Source organism: Macaca fascicularis, chromosome 2, assembly GCF_037993035.2.
Source record: "Macaca fascicularis isolate 582-1 chromosome 2, T2T-MFA8v1.1".
Lineage (NCBI taxonomy): Eukaryota > Metazoa > Chordata > Mammalia > Primates > Cercopithecidae > Macaca > Macaca fascicularis.
In genome coordinates, this window is record NC_088376.1 from 194,559,916 (window position 1) to 194,579,353 (window position 19,438).

Genomic DNA, 19,438 nt, shown 5'->3' on the forward strand with positions numbered 1-19,438 from the left:
AATATCATGGAATAGTATGTGAAATTTGTAAGACTCCACCATAAATAGAATGATGTGTTTTTATAGCAAATTGGGATTTAATAAAATATTATATTCTTTATTAAGAATTGAAAAGTGTACCACTTTTGGAACAGTGAGAGATTGAGATTGGGACATCAGAATCCCTGTGTTGAGTTTATTGGCATGAATTATCATATTTGGCCCATCATAACTCTGCCATATTAGAGGCAGTGCTTGTACACTAACTTCTCCCATAGAACCTCATTCTTAGCTAATTCTTCTGCTAGAGTAGCCCTCTTTTGTAGACTTCAGGCCTTCGTATTTCTTCTGAGTGGCTCTTAATCTTGTCCAAGCATTGCTGTAAGCTCTATCATCTTGGTTAGCTGTGATTTAGGCTACGTGTGCACACATTTCTTTTTGAACCATGGATTAATTAGGTTTGGGTAGCCTCCTCTACCACATGGGAATATGACTTAAGTGACAGTGTGTGCTCTTAGTTTTCTAGTTGGAAAAACATCTGTAGAAGGTGTATTATTTCACTAATACGGACAAAATTTGGAGTTTTGTCACAGTGGCTAACAAGATCCTCCTATGGTACTGGGCAGCCTCAAGGTAGTTGGTTCTTAGATCAGTGTCCATATTTGGGAACAATTCTTCTCCCTTCCAACTCGTGGTACATGTTTCGAGCATAAAATTAGATATTTAAAGTGGTAGACTATTTGAAGGATACATTTTTGAAGAGCCTGTGATAGAATTGTCTCCATGATAACGTTTCAGGCTTTGGTGGATCTTAGTAATCCAGGAATCAGATAGGAATGAACAATTTTCTGCTCCTGAAGGGTACAATAGTGACAACTTCTACAAATACTTTTCTTTTTGCTGAAGGTCTTATTGTACTGAAAACTGCAGAAATTAAGGTTGTACTCACCATCTCCGTAGATTTTTAACTCATATGTGATATTGTATCCATCGTTTCAACATCTTATTTTTAATCCAAACTTCAAAATTATCTGTACTAAATTTTACCGCAGAGATCCCAGCCTCATATGGGCTGCACTGATTTATCCTGATGACAGTTGTAGTGGAATAACTGTTCAGACTCAGAGGTCGAGCAAGACCTGTAATACATCTTTGTCATTTGTCATTCCATCATTTGCTACTAAAAAGCAATCCAAACTTGATAATTTATAGTAAACTTTTAGTGCACTAACTTACAATAACACATGCTAATATTGCCATTTGCATTTTCTTAAATTTGCTACTTCCATCTATAATTCCTTGCTTTAGAGTCAATAGTCTGGGTTATTATTATGTCTTAGATAATTTGGCTCTGACATTCTCAATTTAGCTTTTATATTTTCAATATATCATTCCAGCTCAGTGTAAGTTCATGTTCTTTCAGGTGATCTCCTGATTATTTTTAAATTATTTTGCCTTTCCTTAGAGCTTCTAGGACCAATCTAAGTGATGGAACCTGCATTGACATCTAAGCTCAGGAACTTCAGTTTTGTATTATGCCTTTGAGGTTTGCTCTTCAATTTGGTTTTCGTGTCCCCTTTGGTCTTGATTCTCATGATAACTACTAAAGGTCCAAATCCCTGTACAAAGCATATCAATGAAAAATACTGAAAAATCATCCTTAGAGGACTTTCTACACATTTCGGGTTCCATATTGATACTAGGGCAAGATACACCCAAGAGAAGGTCATTTTCTAGGATGCCAGTGCTCTACCCTGTGTCTAGAATTTAGAACATTGCTTCATTTCTGAGGTAGAAATGGAATAAGATGGCATAGAATGGAGAAACAGACTGATTACAGTGAAGCAAGCTAGTAAGGCAATCTGTCCTTAGCTTGGCAGGAACATATGATATGTGTGAAAACCTACATGTGTTTGTGGTATATCAGATTATTAGATAAAGTGTCAAACAGCACATATAGTATTGAGTTCTAAGTCTTGTGGGTATCAATAAATGTATGATATACGTTTTGCTTTTGAACAGACTAGCACAGGATATCCAATAACTGGTGAATGATAATAGTTCTGCAGGTTGGATTATTCAATAAATACAGCATCAAATAACTGAGGGGGAAAAAATTAAGTAGAATGTAGTAAAGGGGGAAATTCAGTTTTCTTTTCTTTTCCCCCAGGATTTTCTCATTAATTTTAGTGGCAAGGACATTTATAAGCACTATAGTGCAAAATAATCAGTGGATAACAGTTATTCCTCGTGTTCAAGAAATGAGCTCTCAAAAGAGCTGTACTTGATGTTGATGCTGAAAGTTTAGTAGGGGTGGCATGCAGAATTCAGAAAGGTTTGAGTCATCAAATAAAAAAATATAGCATGGTAAACTTCTAAACTTCCTACACATAATATTCCAATACTAGAAATGTTATTCTTTCCAAAATACGTGTTTCTTTTTAGTCAAATTTGTGCATCCTAAATTTTTCTTTGCAAGACATAGCTTAATTCTCCCTTCCTGACAATGTTGCTTGATCTCCACATTCCTTTGAAGAGTGTGCTCAATTTTGCACTATCTTGTTCTTCATGGAATCTTTCACAATCATTCTAGAATGATCTTATATTCAAAATTTTGTAAGATTTAACAGTTAACTCTTTTGTATTGATCAATATTGACTTTATTTCCCATATTAGTTATCTCATACTAAGATTTGAAATACTCCTACATGCTTTAATTTTCCTTTACTTTTCCTTTCTTTATTATCCTGTGGCACCTATCAGGCATATATAAACAGTAAAGGTTTGATTCAGTTACAATTGTCACCAAAACATTATGTTAAATTTTATATTTAAAAAGATTGCTTAATTTCTGATATTTTAATACTCTAAATGAAATAATGAGGTACTTAAGTATTGAAAGCATCATTTGTGTTGACCATTTCTGTCTTAATTTTCTGTTTTAATCACCAATGCAGTATCAGTAGAAATTTTAAAAATATATTTTTTACCATATTCTTTTTTAAAGATGAGTGACCTAAAAAAACATAATTTACTATTGTAAGGTGGGTGGAAGAACCCTAAAATAGGCCTTCTGGTTTGCCTCAATTTATCAAAAGAATGCATTAAAGGTTATAACATACCCTAGATTAAGATCCACATATAGGTAGATTTCTAAAGAACATCATCCCATTTTTAATGGTCTGGTTCTTAGTAGAATGAATAATAACATGACCTGAAGGTGAAAGAGTTGAGAAGTCACTTGCTGAACTAGGTTTTCTAAATTTGGACATTTTTTTGGACTTCCTTTGAAGCTGATGTAGCAAGAGATCAATTTGGTGATATTCAACTTTTTTTTAAAAAAATTCTTTTCCTCAGAATGGCTGACAGTGAGAACCAGAAGAAGTCAAATCTGAACTACTGCAATCAAAAATGTTCAGAAGCCTGGGTACATCTGTTTCCACTTTCTAAAAGTGAAGTCAATTTCATAAAAAGTTCAGAATTTCAAATGATCAGTAATATTTACTATATACCTACTATGTTTCCATTTTTGTAGTTTACATTGTGAAGGACAGAATGTTTCAAAAGACATAGATGATATATACTCTGCAATATATTTGGCTTTTTAAGACTAGGTATATATGGAAAAAAAAAGAAATATAATTATTGCATAAAGTGAAGATTAATTTTATTAAAGGCTCTTGTTTTTCACTTCTTCAATCCATGCCTTATGTCACATAGCTTTGCAAAGCTCTCATTTTGTCTCTGGTCTTGGTTGCATGATTGATTTTGGTTAATGAAATTCTAGAAGGTATGCTACAAGCAGAGGATTAATAAAACATTTGCACATTTCTGTTTCTGCTAGTTTCTCTGCCACCACCATGAGAAGAACGTACGCCACCTAGACTGTTAAAAGCGAGATGCACACACAGCAGTCACATTTTACTCATGTGAGTCTGGTGCCCTATTAGACTAATCAATAGCTAATTGAACTACAGATGTGTGAACAAGTTCGGTTGATAACAGCAGACGTAGATATCCAACTATCCTAGATTTATTCTATTGTTGATGCTACTGAGGTTAACTTTTTTATAGAAAACATTACTATTACATCATTGTAATAGTAATTATACAGTGTACATTGTATAGTACAAATGGTACTGAATTATGGTCTAAGTTTTGTACAAGAGCATAAAGCGTGGATTTGTATGAAAACTCAATCAGAAAATACATATCATGATTCAGCACTTAAGAATTTTTTTAGTTTTCTACTGCTATTTTGCCCCTCAAAACTTCTAACAGAACATCTTTAATACAAATAGTGTGTGTGAACTCTAATCAGAGAGTTACACAAGTTAAAGCAATCATAAATGGCCATGATTGTGTAAAACACACTTTTACACAAACACACATACAACATGTATACATGTGCATAGACAGACACATTTCACCACATTTTCAGTTAAAAAAGAATTCCCTCAATTTTCAGACACAATATCAGAAATCTTAATTATATAAAATTTTTTCAGTTGCCAGTATCATCTTCCTATTTCTGAAGAGTCTTCGGGGTGGGAAAATAGAGATAAGGAACTAAAATTTTTCCTGAACTAGTCCATTTGGCCATTGCTTCTCTGATGCCTAATAATCTGGTTTTAGTTACCCTCTCCAGTGGTCATGGTCTTCTATTGTTTCTTCATGTTCAGGGGAAATGTGTGTGTGTGTGTGTGTGTGTGTGTGTCTTTTTTTTGTTTTTTCTTCATCTAATGGAAACTCTAAGAATAACGTACCTAAATCCTCACCTATTGTAATAAACAAATATGTTCCTAAGTATGTCTATTGTACTTTTTTTTTTTTTTATGAGACAGAGTTTGCTCTTGTTACCCAGACTAGAATGCACTGGCACGACCTCGGCTCGATGCACCTATGCCTCCCAGGTACAAGCAATTCTCCTGCCTCAGCCTCCCAAGTATAGGTGCCTGCCGCCACTCCCAGCTAATTTTTTTGTGTTTTTATTCAAGACAGGGTTTCATCAAGCTGGGCAGGCTGGTCAGAAACTGCTGACCTCCCGTGATCCAGCCACCTTGGCCTCCCAAAATGCTTGGATTACAGGCATGAGCCACCCTACCCAGCCAAGCTATTGTTACAATTTTATATAAAACAATGTAGACTTCTCTTTGTTTTCCGCTTTCTGTCCCAGCCAGATATTGCTACATTTTTATATAAAACAATGTAGCCTTCTCTTTGCTTTCCCTTTTTGTTTTTACTTTTTCCTCCATTGGGTAGGATTGATTTGGTGAAGCTATTCCATTCATCTATGCTTGTCCATCAAAAGTTTTTTAGAAAATCAACAATAACAACAAAATTCTCATTCGTGACTATTCAAACATAGTATTTTTCTAATCTAAATGAGGAATGACACTCCCTTTTTCCCCATGTAACTGTCATTCTACACTTTTTTGTTTGTAATCAACAAACTTTTATTAAAATAATAACATTCATCTGAACAAATTTTCATCCCATATATGAATGTTAATATTGTAGGACACAGATTATACATCCTACATATATTCGTAATATCTGGATTGCAAAAGGCTTCCGATATTTTGCAAATAACACATTTAGGAATTGTATTCTACCAGACAGCATGCAACATTCTGGATATTGAGTGTTGACCAAAAATTTCAGATAAGCAGGATGAATAATCTCTAGAGAGCTGCAGCTGAACATTGCATCTGTAGTCAAAAATAATGTCTCATTTTTAACAGTTTGTTGAGAGTAGATTTCATGTCAAGTGTTCTAACTATGACAAAATAAAGGTAAAAAGAAAAAAAACTGAAAGGAAAGATAAGTAGAAAGTAACAAAAGAAAATTTTTTTTAAAATCACACTGAAATTTTGTCAACCAGGTGTTACAGCCATTAGTGCATAAATTCCATGAGAGCAAGTCTCAGGTCTTTCTTGTTTATCACTGTATCTGTAGTAAAGAGCGCAGTACCAGGCACATGGTAGCAATAAGAAGTATTTGCTAAAGAAAATAGGCCAGGCGTGGCCACTCACTCCTGTAATCCCAGCACTTGGGAGGCCCAGGCGGGCAGATCAGGAGATCAGGAGATCGAGACCATCCTGGCTAACACGGTGAAACCCCATCTCTACTAAAAATACAAAAAAATGTCCCCGCGTGGTGGCGGCGCCTGTGGTCCCAGCTACTCGGGAGGCAGAGGCAGGAGAATGGCAGGAAACTGGGGGGGCGGAGCTTAAAAAATAAAAAAATAAAAAAAATAAGTGGATGTTGATACTTGGTTGAAGAAAAAAGAAACATCTTTATTAAAGAACAAATTATTTGCAGATTTGTTCAAATTCTTCAAGTGCTTCCATTCATTCAGTGTTTTTACTTAAAAAAAGAAAAAAAAGAACCAAAGAGGTCCAAACATTTGTTTGTATCTTAGGGTTTATGAAACAGCTTACATAAAAAAACTAAGAAGTGCTCCAATAACATGCCTAGTTTAGGTTTATTACAAAGTTTTATTAAAAATCCTTAAGAGTCACACAAGTATATTAAAAAGTATATATATGTCTGAAGAGAATGGCATTTGTCCACTAATGGTTGCTCCCAAGGAGAGAGCATTTCGTCACAGCCTCTGCTAGTCATGGGTGAACTCTGCTGTTAATGGTCTGTGAATTGCATCATGGGTACTCTCCTGGGGACAGGCCTAGTTGCTAATAATTTCTACCATGCAAATATGCTCATTGACCTACAATGGGGATGAAAGTACAGCCTTCTGGAGCCGTTTGCTGCAATTAAACTCAGTACCCAGGGTGGATAATTTCCACTGTAAGAACAGCGAGTGTGGCTAATACTGTTCTCTGCCTTTGTCTCACATCTTATAATTCTTACTGCCTTTCCCCTTAAACTCCCAGTGTCAAGTGGCTTCTTCTAGTGAGGTTTTCTAGCACAGTCAATGTGTCTACATTGTCACATATATAAAATTAGGCAGCTCAGAACATAATAAGACTAATGGCAATAGAAGGGAACTTTTCCGTACATTAATGCCTGTATTTCTGATGTACTTTTCACTAGAACTGTGATGGTGTGTAGGTGGAAACGACAGCCTAATAGAGCTGTATATGGGATTTAAACTGGAAGAGAGCCAGGGAAGAAGTTAGAGAGGCGTTTGTCTTCCAGGCACAGGCACTCACTAATATTCCTCCTTAAAGTATACTAATACAGAATGTATTATTTATTACTAAGTATGTATCCGATTTTCAAAGTTTGAGAAAGTGATAACACACTCTGCAAATTCCAATCCCAAAATAGAGTAGAACAAAAACTATGACAAACACCACCACAGAAATTTAAAAGTGTAAGAAGAGCGTATCTGTTTCCTGATTCATGTTTTCTTTTCAGAAATCACAAGGGTGTGGCACAAAGACTCTTTTTGTATTTATTTGTTCTAACTCTGCCTTTTAAATGCCAGAAATCGTGTGTGTTTTTGTGTGTCATATTATTATGCAATATATGCCATAATATGCAATATATATATACATGCATACACATATATATTATCAGAGCTTTTATTAATGCAGACAAATCTATAATTTTAAAATAAATAAACAAGCATTAGCTTTATTGTCTAAAAATATCACTGTACTTGAAACCTATACAAAATTATGTTTCATAGAATGCTTCGAAGAGATCTGGTTGCATTTTCCTTTAACCTGTATTTGATATTGTTGCTTTCTGGTATTTGTAAAATGGTGTGTGTCATAAAAGTACACTACATATTTGCTAAACAAAAGAAAAGTTTATGTCTATTGATTTTTGTCACTAGTAAAATTCAGATAAATCAGAAAACAAAGAAAGTTATCTATGTGCTTGAATACTTGAGTGACCATTAGTAAAGGCCTAGATCTTGGTTAAAGTTTTAACTTTCCTTAAGAAGAAGTAAACTGCATTTCCAGAATTACTGTTAGGAAAAACTGGTTTTCTTTTTTTGTTTTCTTAATTGACAACAAATAATATTAATGCTCATTTTTTATCAATAAACTTTAAAAAATATATTTTGCAAAAATGCTTGAGGTCATGATGTCTATGAATTCCCTAAAGAAACTGTCTTTTATTCTTAATTAAGGCAAATTACTATCATTCTTTATATTTCTATCTATATCATGTACCAATCTAGAATATTTTATGTATATTTATTACATTTATTGTTTTCTACTTCTGAAAATGTAAGCCTCATGAAGACAGGATTTTGTTTACTCTCTCAAATTTCATGTCCTGGAAACTCTATCAATTTCTGGCACACGAGTGCTCAATATACATTTGTAGGAATGAATGTGTCAGTGAATTTTCTCGGATCTTAATTGACTTTTTAGTTCATATTATAGATGCTATGGATCTTATGATAAGACCTCTTCTTTATTTTTACTACTAGAGGCTCAAGATCAAATACTTGTTCTACATTCCATAAATATAGAGCACAAGTTAAATATGTTTCAAACGTCATAATGTCATTACTTTTCTTTATGTCTTAATTCCTGCAAATACTTAATGTGCTTTTTTTTTATTTTGAATGCTGCTTAAGATATTATTTATAAACCAGAAAAGGAAGAGGGAAAAAGGTGAAAAAGGAAGATAAGATACTAATATGACAAATGTGAACATAAGAAGGTACAGATGAAGAAAAAAAAAGGAAAGAAGAAATGAAGGAATAAAATAAGAAAATATTCTGCAAAGAAAGCAAGAAAAACAGAATAGAGAGAGATAGGAAATTTAAATGTGTGAAATTTTAGAAGAGAATAAAATAGGAAATGACCTTGGTGGTGGGAAAGAAAGAAAAGATTTGGGAAAAATACCTTAACTGGAAAGACTGAAGCTGCAGAATAAATAACAAGTATTTCTTGCCTAAAAAAACTATATTATAGATAAATACAAACTCACCATTACTCACTGTATTTTGCTTAAAATTCGGAAGACTTGTGGAGGTTTTTAGCATTCCCTCCCCTCTAATTCTGTTCCCCTCTCTCAGTGAATGAATAAATGAGATGACATGAAATGATTTACATTTAAATGGTGAATCTGACATCTAACTTAGTAATTGTTTTAGTTCTGAGCAGTATTAGAAATAATTTAGTTATTTTATGATAAATCTACAGGGGTAAAATTATTGGCATAAAGCAGGTGCTTCTGGAGTGAAGCACTGAGTGAAAACCAATATGATCTTACAGCCATGAACTATTGGGCTAATGGAAAAACTGAAAGTTGTCTCCAGGTACAGTCATCAATAACTTATAGGAACAATGATTCATAATATTTTTGAAGTCTTAAAATACAGTGAAATAGCAGGATACTCCAAAGAACTGGAATTGGTTCCCCCTCAGAAGTCAGGGAAAAGAACAATATGAGCACTTGGTGAAATATAGTTACAGGTTAACAAGGAACACATACACTCTTCTCTAAAAAGCCTTCCTTCAAAATTTTAAACAAAGTGAGAAGTGTTTTTTGTCATTTGCTTCCTTATGTCAGGTCTCCTCTTTCTGAAATCTACTAAAAATAAAAGACTTAATGGGAACATGTACTTACTGAATTCATATACTGTACACAGCATGTCAACACTACATCAACCCACTCCTTTTTCCTATTGGCCTTCTCTGGATGATTTTGCATCATAGTATATAATGGTAGTGGATAGTTAACTTTCTTGACCTTCTATTCCCTGATCTTGGATGACTGACTACTGTGAACTACGTCTTGCCTTCTGCCTTGCAGAGGGATTTGAACAAAGAACAATAATGGCAGCTGACAAGAGCATTGGAGGAAAGCAGAACCAGATTATTTCTTTACCGACTCATTTCTGGGATTTATCTGTGTCCAAGATGCTCTTTGACTATGGCTCCTATTAAGTGATCTTTTTAATACACCTCCTGTCACTGGGCTCTAGTAACGCCACTCTTCCCCTTGCTCCTACCTTCAGGAGGTAGTGACATTTTAGTGTTGTTATTGCTTATATGCCTCAGCATCCTGTGTTGGTCACTGTATCCACCCAGCCTTCAGCATTGTACTAAATATTCCCAATTAATTTGTCTTCCCATAGTCAGCTTCCACATCCTTCCTGAATACAGTGATGCTATATGCCAAAAATTAGTTCTGATCTTATGACTTCAGTGACATGCAAAGCTTACCAAACTGGATTTGGAAAGCAATGCAGGAAAATATAACGCATTTTCAGTTTCATAGAATCATCAGGAAATGAAAGAAAAATGATACTGTAATTTTACAGTAATTTGAAAATAACTTCGCACATCAGTTTTCCATCTAAGTAAAAAGTGTAGGATTATAAATGTGATTTTCTGCCTCCCGACTGTGGTAGACAATTTAAAGCAGTTGTATTTTAATACAACTAAACATGTACACAAGCATATGGTTTTAATAAGTAATCTTTCTACTGAAATCCACATTCTTTTGATTTAAAAATATTTGATACCTACCATCTAATAATATGTGAACACTTTACTGATCCTTCTTTACTTCACACAACATTTCAGGGGCAACTCAGAGTCAGAATCCTGTCTCTCTGTCTCTCTCCATTAAGTATTAAATTGAAACCCCTTAACGAGTACTGAGAAGAATGTTATCTGGGCTCAGATCAACGATAACATCACAAACAGAAATCAATGTGCCAACACAGTGCCTAACATGTCAGGCCATCTCCTGGATTTGCGTCCCTCCTGTGATCTACAACAACATTCCCCAATTTGTCCTGGCCTATTGCTCCCGTGATTTGGAGATATAAGGTCTGGGCTTGAAATTTGCTGTTAATTTTACCAGCTTTGTGATACTGAGCTATTTATTTTATGTTTCTGAGCTTTATTTTCATTAGCTATAAGGTAATGAGAAGAATAAGGTACTATATTTATAAAAATCTAAATAAAAACACATACCACATGCACAGTGTTATATAGTTATTAGCTATCTCAGTTTTGTATTTATGGTAAACAAATAAATTAAATGACATCATAGGGAAAAAATTAAATTGTTAGAGAAAGCTATTTTCTTTTTAATGGCTACTAAGATTTTTACAATAATTTGAAGAAATTTTAAAATTTGTACTGAAAAGTAAAATCATGCTTTGAAATACGAAGAATACAGAAACCTTCTGAGTCCTCTTTTATATTTTATCTTATGTTGTTTTTCTTAATTTATAAAATAGTTTTTTAATTTCAGAAATGATTCCCCCCATTATTAGAAATTATTATATCTTCCTTTTAACTCACCTTAACAAATATGAGTATCAGTGTAAATACTGACTGGGAAGACATTTATTTCTCCACTGGTTTATCTTTTTTTTCCTTGAAATAAATTTCTGTCTCAAATAAATATCAAAGTAAATATAAAATAAATATAAACCCATCCTCAAGCGAAAGGACTCAACAGAGGGTCAAAGAAAAAAATCATGAGCAGTCTGGCTGTTTGTATTTTATACAATCATTAAAGATTTATTAAACCTCTTAATTTTATTTTGAGAGGTAGCAGCAATTATGGGTAATAAAACCAATGGCATGTCATTTGAAGGTGAGGTTTTGTGTGGAATAAAAGCTCTACTGGGCATTGAAAGGTAACCTGACCTAGTAACGATGAAAAACTTTCAAACAAAGGGAGCAGCAAGGGGCAAAAGAGAAGCATGAGGATTTAAAGATGCTTTTGAATTTTTTCAGAAGAACGATGAAAACTTTGTTGTGTTATATGTTTATTTTTTTAATGTTATCAGGTAGGAAAAAATAAAAAGAACAGAGACTTCATCATTTATAAGAAATGAACAAGTAATGAGTGCTTTGGAAAATAAAAATCTCACAATACCAGAGACATATTTTTGGTTTAGGATTCAAAGCAGTATAATTTAAAAACAATCTGTGAAAGGTGATTTTAAAACGGTGCACAAGACTAATTTCCACTGAAGCAGTAGACTATATTTAAATCCAGAAAAGACTTTTTTTTTTTTTTTTTTTTTTTTGCACGTATGCCAGTTTTAGGATGAGTTAGATTTAGTCTGGTACTTTTTATTCTCAAAGATTTCTTCACTCTTTTATAACCCTGCCTCCCATCCTGCCCTGTTTCCCTCCTCGAAGTACAGACAGTACTAACATCTTTTCTGTCACTGTAGATTAACTTCAATCTTCTACAATTTTATATAAATGGAATTATAAACTATTGCATAAGTTAAATCAAACGTGAAGTGTCAGTGGCAAATAGGGATGCTGCTTGGAGCCTTTGGCAGCCCCCAGAGGGAGTCACAGCACAGGCCCTTAGGGTTTTGGTGCAAAGCCCTGACATATTCGCAGGTAATGGTTCACCTGTGGAGAAATAGTTTGGGCCTGCTACTAGGCTATTCCCAAATACTGAACGCTTAGTCATGTGCCACGAAATTACCGTATGATCTGAGCTTCCCATCTTGAATCCTTTGCTATCTGACTCATCAAGCGATAAAGCTGGGGACACACAGCAGCACTGCATCACCAAACGGATGTGGTGTATGTATGTGATCAGGCCACAGCAGGCACTGAGAACACAAGTAAGATACATTGAAAAGTGGTCCAAGTACCCGTGGTTTCCACTCTTACTACACTGCCTTTGTGACATGGAAAGAAGACTGCAGCTGGGTTTGCAGATGGTTGTGTATAATACGGAACACCATCAGAAAGTGGATGGCTGTAGCACCACAGCCCTTTTCCAGGACATTGTGAAGAACCGTACTGAAAATAAATCTTCCCACTGGGTAGAATATGAAGCAGTGCACCTCATTGTTTACCTCATTGTTTTGAAGGGAAAATGGCCAGGTATGAGATGATATACTGACTCACGAACTGTGGCCAATGGTTTGGCTGCATGGTAAGAGACTTGGAAGGAATATGATAGGAAAATTGGTGGCAAGAAGATGTTGGGAAGAGGTATGTGAATAGACCTCTTTAAGTCAGCAAAAACTATGAAGATATTTGATTCCCATGCAAGTGCTTCCCAAAAGGTCACCTCTACAGAGGTGGATTTTAATAACCAAGAGGATAGAATTACCTGTTCCTTTGATACCAGTCAACCTCTTTCTCTAGTCATCCCTGTCGTCATCCAATGGACTCATGAACAAAGTCCTAGCTGCGTGGCAAGGATGAAGGTTATGCTTGGGCTCAGCAACATGTGCTTCCCCTCACCAAGGCCAACCTACCTATCAGCACTGCTGACTGCTTAATCTGCCAGCAGCAGAGACCAATAGCAAGTCCAGATATGTCATCTTTCCATGGAGTAATCAACCAGCTATCTGGTGGCAGGTTGATTACATTCAACAGCTTCCATCATGGAAAAGACAACGTTTTGTCTTCACTGGAATAAACACTGTAGATAGGAATTTGCCCTCGCTGTACACAATGCTTATACCAAAACTACCACCTGTGAACTTACAGAATGACTTCCACTCCATTATAAAATTCCAGACAGCATTGCTGCTGACCAAGGAGCTCATTTCACAGCCAAAGTGAGGGAATAGGCTCATGCTTATAAAATTCACTGGTCTTAACTTGTTCTCCATCATCCTGAAGCAGCTGTCATGATAGAATAATAAAGTGGCCTTTGAACACTCAGTCACAGCACCAGTTAGGTGGCAATATCATGCAGGGTAGGAGCAGGGTTCTCCAGGAAGCTGTGTATGCTCTCAATTAGAATTCAGCCTATTTTACTGTTCCTCTGACAGCCAAAATTCATGAGTTCAGGAATCAGGAGGTAGAAATGAGAGTAGCAGCAGCTACTATTACCCTTAGTGACCCATGATTACAATGTGTGCGTACTGTCTCCAAGACCTTACACTCTACTGGCCTAGAGATTTTATTTCCAAAAGGAAGGATACTTCCAGTACGAGACTCAACAGTGATTTCAAATAACTGGAAGTTAAGACTGCCACCTGGCCACTTTGGATTCCTTCAGGAATTAAGGTGTGGGTCATCCCCCAGGCAAAGAAGCACAACTAGCTGAGGGGTTTGCTGAAATCCAAGGAGCTACAGAACAGGTAGTGGAAGAGGGTGTTGCAAATACCAGCTACAACCATGTGATCAGTTACTAGAATGTGCACACTAATTTTCATGAGTATTCCTTCTTATTTTGTTATGAACATGTTTGTGCATGTATATATATGTATCTGTGCATTTATATATACACACATATATACATACACATATAAAGAGATATGTACATCTCTCAAATAGGTTTGTTTTCTTTTTTCTCTTATTTGCTTGTCATGTACCATAATTTTTAAGTTTCATTAATTTTACATCATGGTACTGAAGTTGTGCGGTATCAAGAAGAGTAAACATCACTCAAGGAATTTACCTGTTCTTTGGGGAAAGGGGTCAGTGTGTTTTTATTTGTGCACAGCATATTTGCGTCATGTTAGGCAGAATTATGACCTTGTTAGTATCCTGTTTGGGAGATCAAGCATGGTTTAAGATGCATATTAGTGCCAAGTTGATAAGGGGTGAACTTGTAATAGGTATTTTTGTGTGACTACTTGACTGGATTACATGATACTAGACATCTGGTTAAATATTTTTTCGGGGTGTGTTGTTGAATGTTTCCAGAACTGATTAGCATTAGAACGGGTAGACTCAGTAAAATAAATTGCGTTCCAATTTTGAAGGGCACCATCCAGTCCATAGAACAAAAAGTTGGAGGAAGAGAAGATTCACTCTTTTTCTCTGACTGACTGCTTGACCTGAAACATCAATCTTCTGCCCTCAGCGCTCCTTATTCTCAGGCCTTCCAACTCAGACAGGTGCCTACGGCCTGGGTTCTCCAGCTCTCGGGATTGTGAACCATACCAGCAGTTTTTCCAGGTTCAGCCTATAAAGGAAAGATGATAGAACTTCTCAGCCTCTAGAATCATGAAGGCAATCAATACTTTATAATTGATCTATCTTTCTATCTAAACTATTTATCTATATCTATCTATATCCCCGCACACACACCACACACACACACACCATGCACACCACACCACACACACACACACCACACACACACACCACACACACACACGCACACACACACACACACACACACATCTTCCATAGGTTCTGTTTCTCTGGAAAACCTTGACAAATAAAACTATATAATCATTTCTCTTTTGTTTCATTCACATAGCATAATTATTTTAAGATTCTTTCATGGTGCTTCACTGATAAATAGTTTATGACCTTTTACTGATGAATAGTGTTTCACTGTAGAGTTAGGCTATAATTTGTTTATTAATTAACCTGTTGATAGACATTGGGGTTCTCTACAGTTTTAGCCAACAGAAACAAAACTACTATGAACATTACTGTCCAGGACTTTGTATGGCTATAAAATTTAATTTCTCTTGTGTAAATATTGAGGAGTGGAAAAGTTAGATTGTTATTAAGAAAATGTCAAACTTTTCCTCTAAATTTGTTATATCATTTTATATTTTCACCAGCAGTGCTGAAGAGGTAGATCTTGATTTTAAGCTTTGTTAGGAATGGAGAAAACATTTAGAGTTCCTTTTGCCTCACTACAGAAGTAAAATACTTCTGCAGACTCTATCTAATTCCACATAAATTATGAGGCTTACTTTTCCGGCTGATGAGTAGAGGAACTATTTTTCTGGCTGATGAGAAGAGGAACTATTCTTGACCATATGAGACCTCCTATAATTGTTTCTTTTTAGTCTTTTTGGGTAATTTTATTTTCCACTGGCTTCAGATACTTTCATAATTCATGGAATAATTCACTATTCATACTTGAGGACCACTGCAGATGTCCAGAACTAACTCTCTGTGTGTTTCTCTTCCAGTACACTCTTCTTTGACATATAACATGCTGTGACCCTTGTACTAAATACTCCAACTCTACAGCTTGGAAAGACCTCTGCATTTGGCCTTGATTTTACCTCCATTAGCCATGGTCCCCAAACTTTCTCTAGTTAAGAAGTTCTGATGATTACTAACTCACATGTGTTGTTTCTGGCAGAAAATGAAATTCCTATTACTCCATCTTGCCTAGAAGTCTCTATATTTTCATCTGCATTTTTGTGTTATTCTATTATTTTTTTCTGTTTCTGTCACCTACTCTAGGTTTTGGTATGATGTGTTGATCTGAGAGTCTTGACAGTCAGAGGAATTAAAGAAGAAATCACACTGTCTTCAAGTATTCACCTTTTAGATAACTCCAACACTTGCATTAATACACTTATTAGTAGAGCAAATACACTGTGCAAGTCTCTATGAAAGTCTATACAAAGGATAAAAAGAGAATAGCTTTTCTTAATTATTCAAGTACTGTAATTCTCACAACAGCATATCTATTGTAGTGGATTATGCCCTGACTATCCATTAGAAACACCCAGTTGACTTTCAGAACTTCTTGCATCTTGGTCCTGCCCCTGAAATTAAATAAGAATCTCGGGGATTTAGGGATGAGCATTAGTATTCCTAAAGAACTCCCAACATAATTAATTCTAATATACATGAGAACTGCTGATCTGGACTGATATATTGTGAGAGATTGTGTGTGTGTGAGCATGCATGTATTTGTTAATTCAGTCTTTAAAAAAGCCAAAAAATATAGTACTAGAAATCAGGAATATTCCAGACATCCTGTAACCTTACAGAAACTTGCAAAATAATAAAACCAATTCCTTATTGGATATTTGAAAATAATGTTACATGAGATGAATTTTATAAGAGCAGATAGGATTTTCTCTGAGTCAAATAAGAGGAAAGCATGATCAGAGAATGGCATGACCAAATCAGAAGCATCAAAATCTAGAGATTGTTCTCAATATTATCTGTATCCTAGAAAAATTAGTGTGTCTGTGTATGTGTTTTGTATTTTCATATATGTGCACGGCAGGAGTAAAGGACGTAAGAGGCAATGAATGACATGGTTTACTGGTCCAAGCTGTAGATAATTTTTTTTTTTATGTTTAGGATTTTTATTTTATTATATAGGCAATTGGGAGTTATTTGTACACAAATTAAGTGCAAAAATACAGATTAATGCTCTGAATGTTTTATATTATGAAGTCTTTCAGGCATGAATGTAGTTTGGGATCCATTTCTACTATTTTATTTAGAATTCCAAGGCATTGAGGTTGTCTAGATTTCACAAGAATGTGCTCAGTTGAATAATATATGTAGAGCAAACTACATTTTAGTGTTTATATTTATAATCTAGTCAATCATTAAGTTTTTCAAACAGTAATTATTGAGCTATTTATAACATTAGCTAAAAACATAAAATACATCATGTTTTTCTTGTTCTATATAATAATCTAGTGAACATTTGAGAAACTAATACCACAGTGTTAAATTGCTATCATTAATATCTACTTCATCATGCAGTTGACATTCTTCCATAAGTCCAGTAATAAAATTTAAATAATGAATAAATAGGTAGAATCCTAAAATCAGTTGAAAAACTTATTTTAGGTAAATAAATACTGTGTTACTGTAATGTGATGGGTAAATAAATGTGTTAGTGTAATGTGATGAAAGAAACTTTATTTGGAACTGTGCTTTGCTGAATGTGCTAGCTTTCACTCCATTAATTTATAATCTTTGGTTGAAAAATGTGATGAAATAAACAGCAAAAGTTAGTGACATGTTTGTTACCAACATAAATTATACCTAATAGCATGCAGTGGGATTAGATATTCTCTCCAGCCAGGTTGTAGAAGAATTAGTCTAAACACCCAAAGGTAAAATCTACCCAGAAGCAAGAATTTTAAAGTGAAAGAATCACCTAATTAGGCTAATAGTGACAATTATGTGTGAGTGAGTAGGACATTTAATCTAATTTTCTATTTAATATTGAGCGTGGTAGCAATTCTAAGTACACTATAAAACTTAGACAAGAAGGTGAAAATGAAACATATTCAAACTCACTGTTTGATATAAAAAAGTCTATAAAAGAAAACCAAGTTAGAAAAACAAAATAATTTAAGATAAACGAAAATGTATGCGGTTTTATTTTTTTTAAATTAAGATTTTTAAGTATGGCTCAGTAAGAACCACCAGGGACACTTAAATAAAATTAACTATTAAGCAAGAATTCTATGGTAAATGCATAAACCAAGCAAAAAGTAACCCAATATACGAGGGAAGAGTCAATAAGAAGAAAGTTGTATACTTTCACTTCCACCTTTTTTCAGATATGTAAGCACATAATAAAACTTCAATTTACACACAGTATATTATACCTTGAATTAAGTTATTCTAATTTTTTAAATTTTGCTTTTCTAACCTAAATTAATGGGAGTAGGTTTAGAAATAAAATCTCAAATACTCCTTCATGGCAGAAAGGATTTGGAACGAATGGAGAATATATAATTCGTAAATGAAATTAAGAAATCCATGTCTGAAACTGTACATTTTACTCCTTTGGGCAAATTGTAGTTATGCCTTGATAAAGATAACACAATTCTCTGAAGGAGCATGTTTTTGAGATGATGCAAAAATATACCTTCGAAGAACGATTACACATTATTTATGGCAGGGTAGCTATCTCAAGACTTCTTACACATGTAACATGGATAGGTGACTATGTCTGTCTTACTGGTTATCTGAATTTTGGCTTATTATTTTTTTCTGCATGCCATAAATCTTACTATAAGATATCAGGATATAAGGAACACATTTTTAGTTTTGTGGCCCATAATCTTTTGTTTTGTTGCTTCTCTGGCATATACAATGAAAAACTATTAACTGGTCAACTGGTTGGGAAAAATTCATATCTTTCTTTCTTGTATGTAAGTAGGTATAAAAATATAGTAAACAGGCCGGGGGCGGAGGCTCACGCCTGTAATCCCAGCACTTTGGGAGGCCGAGGCGGGCGGATCACGAGGTCAGGAGATCGAGGCCATCCTGGCTAACACGGTGAAACTCCATCTCTACTAAAAATGCAAAAAAAAAAAAAAAAAAAAAAATTAACCGGGAGTGGTGGCGGCGCCTGTGGTCCCAGCTACTCGGGAGGCTGAGGCAGGAGAATGGGGGGAACCCGGGGGGTGGAGCTTGCAGTGAGCTGAGATCGCGCCACTGCACTCCAGCTTGGGCGACAGAGTGAGACTCCGGCTCAAAAAAAACAAAAAAAACAAAAACAAAAACAAAAACAAAAAAACATACTAAACAATGGTTTGGGCAATCTATTGCAATTGTTTCACTATAATGTGTATATCTCATAAAATATTTCAGTACAAAATCATAGATATATTTTCTTATATGTAGAAGACTAATTGGTTGCTAATAAAAAGTCTGTTCGAGTTTCTTAGTTCTTCAATTTGCAATCCTAGCCTGATACGTGATTCAGCACAAAAGCTGAAAGACAATTTTTAAAATAACAATGCAGACTTACACGCACACACATATATAAGTTTTGGTGTCCTATGACAGACACGAATATATAAAAGTAAAACATTCTGTACCACATT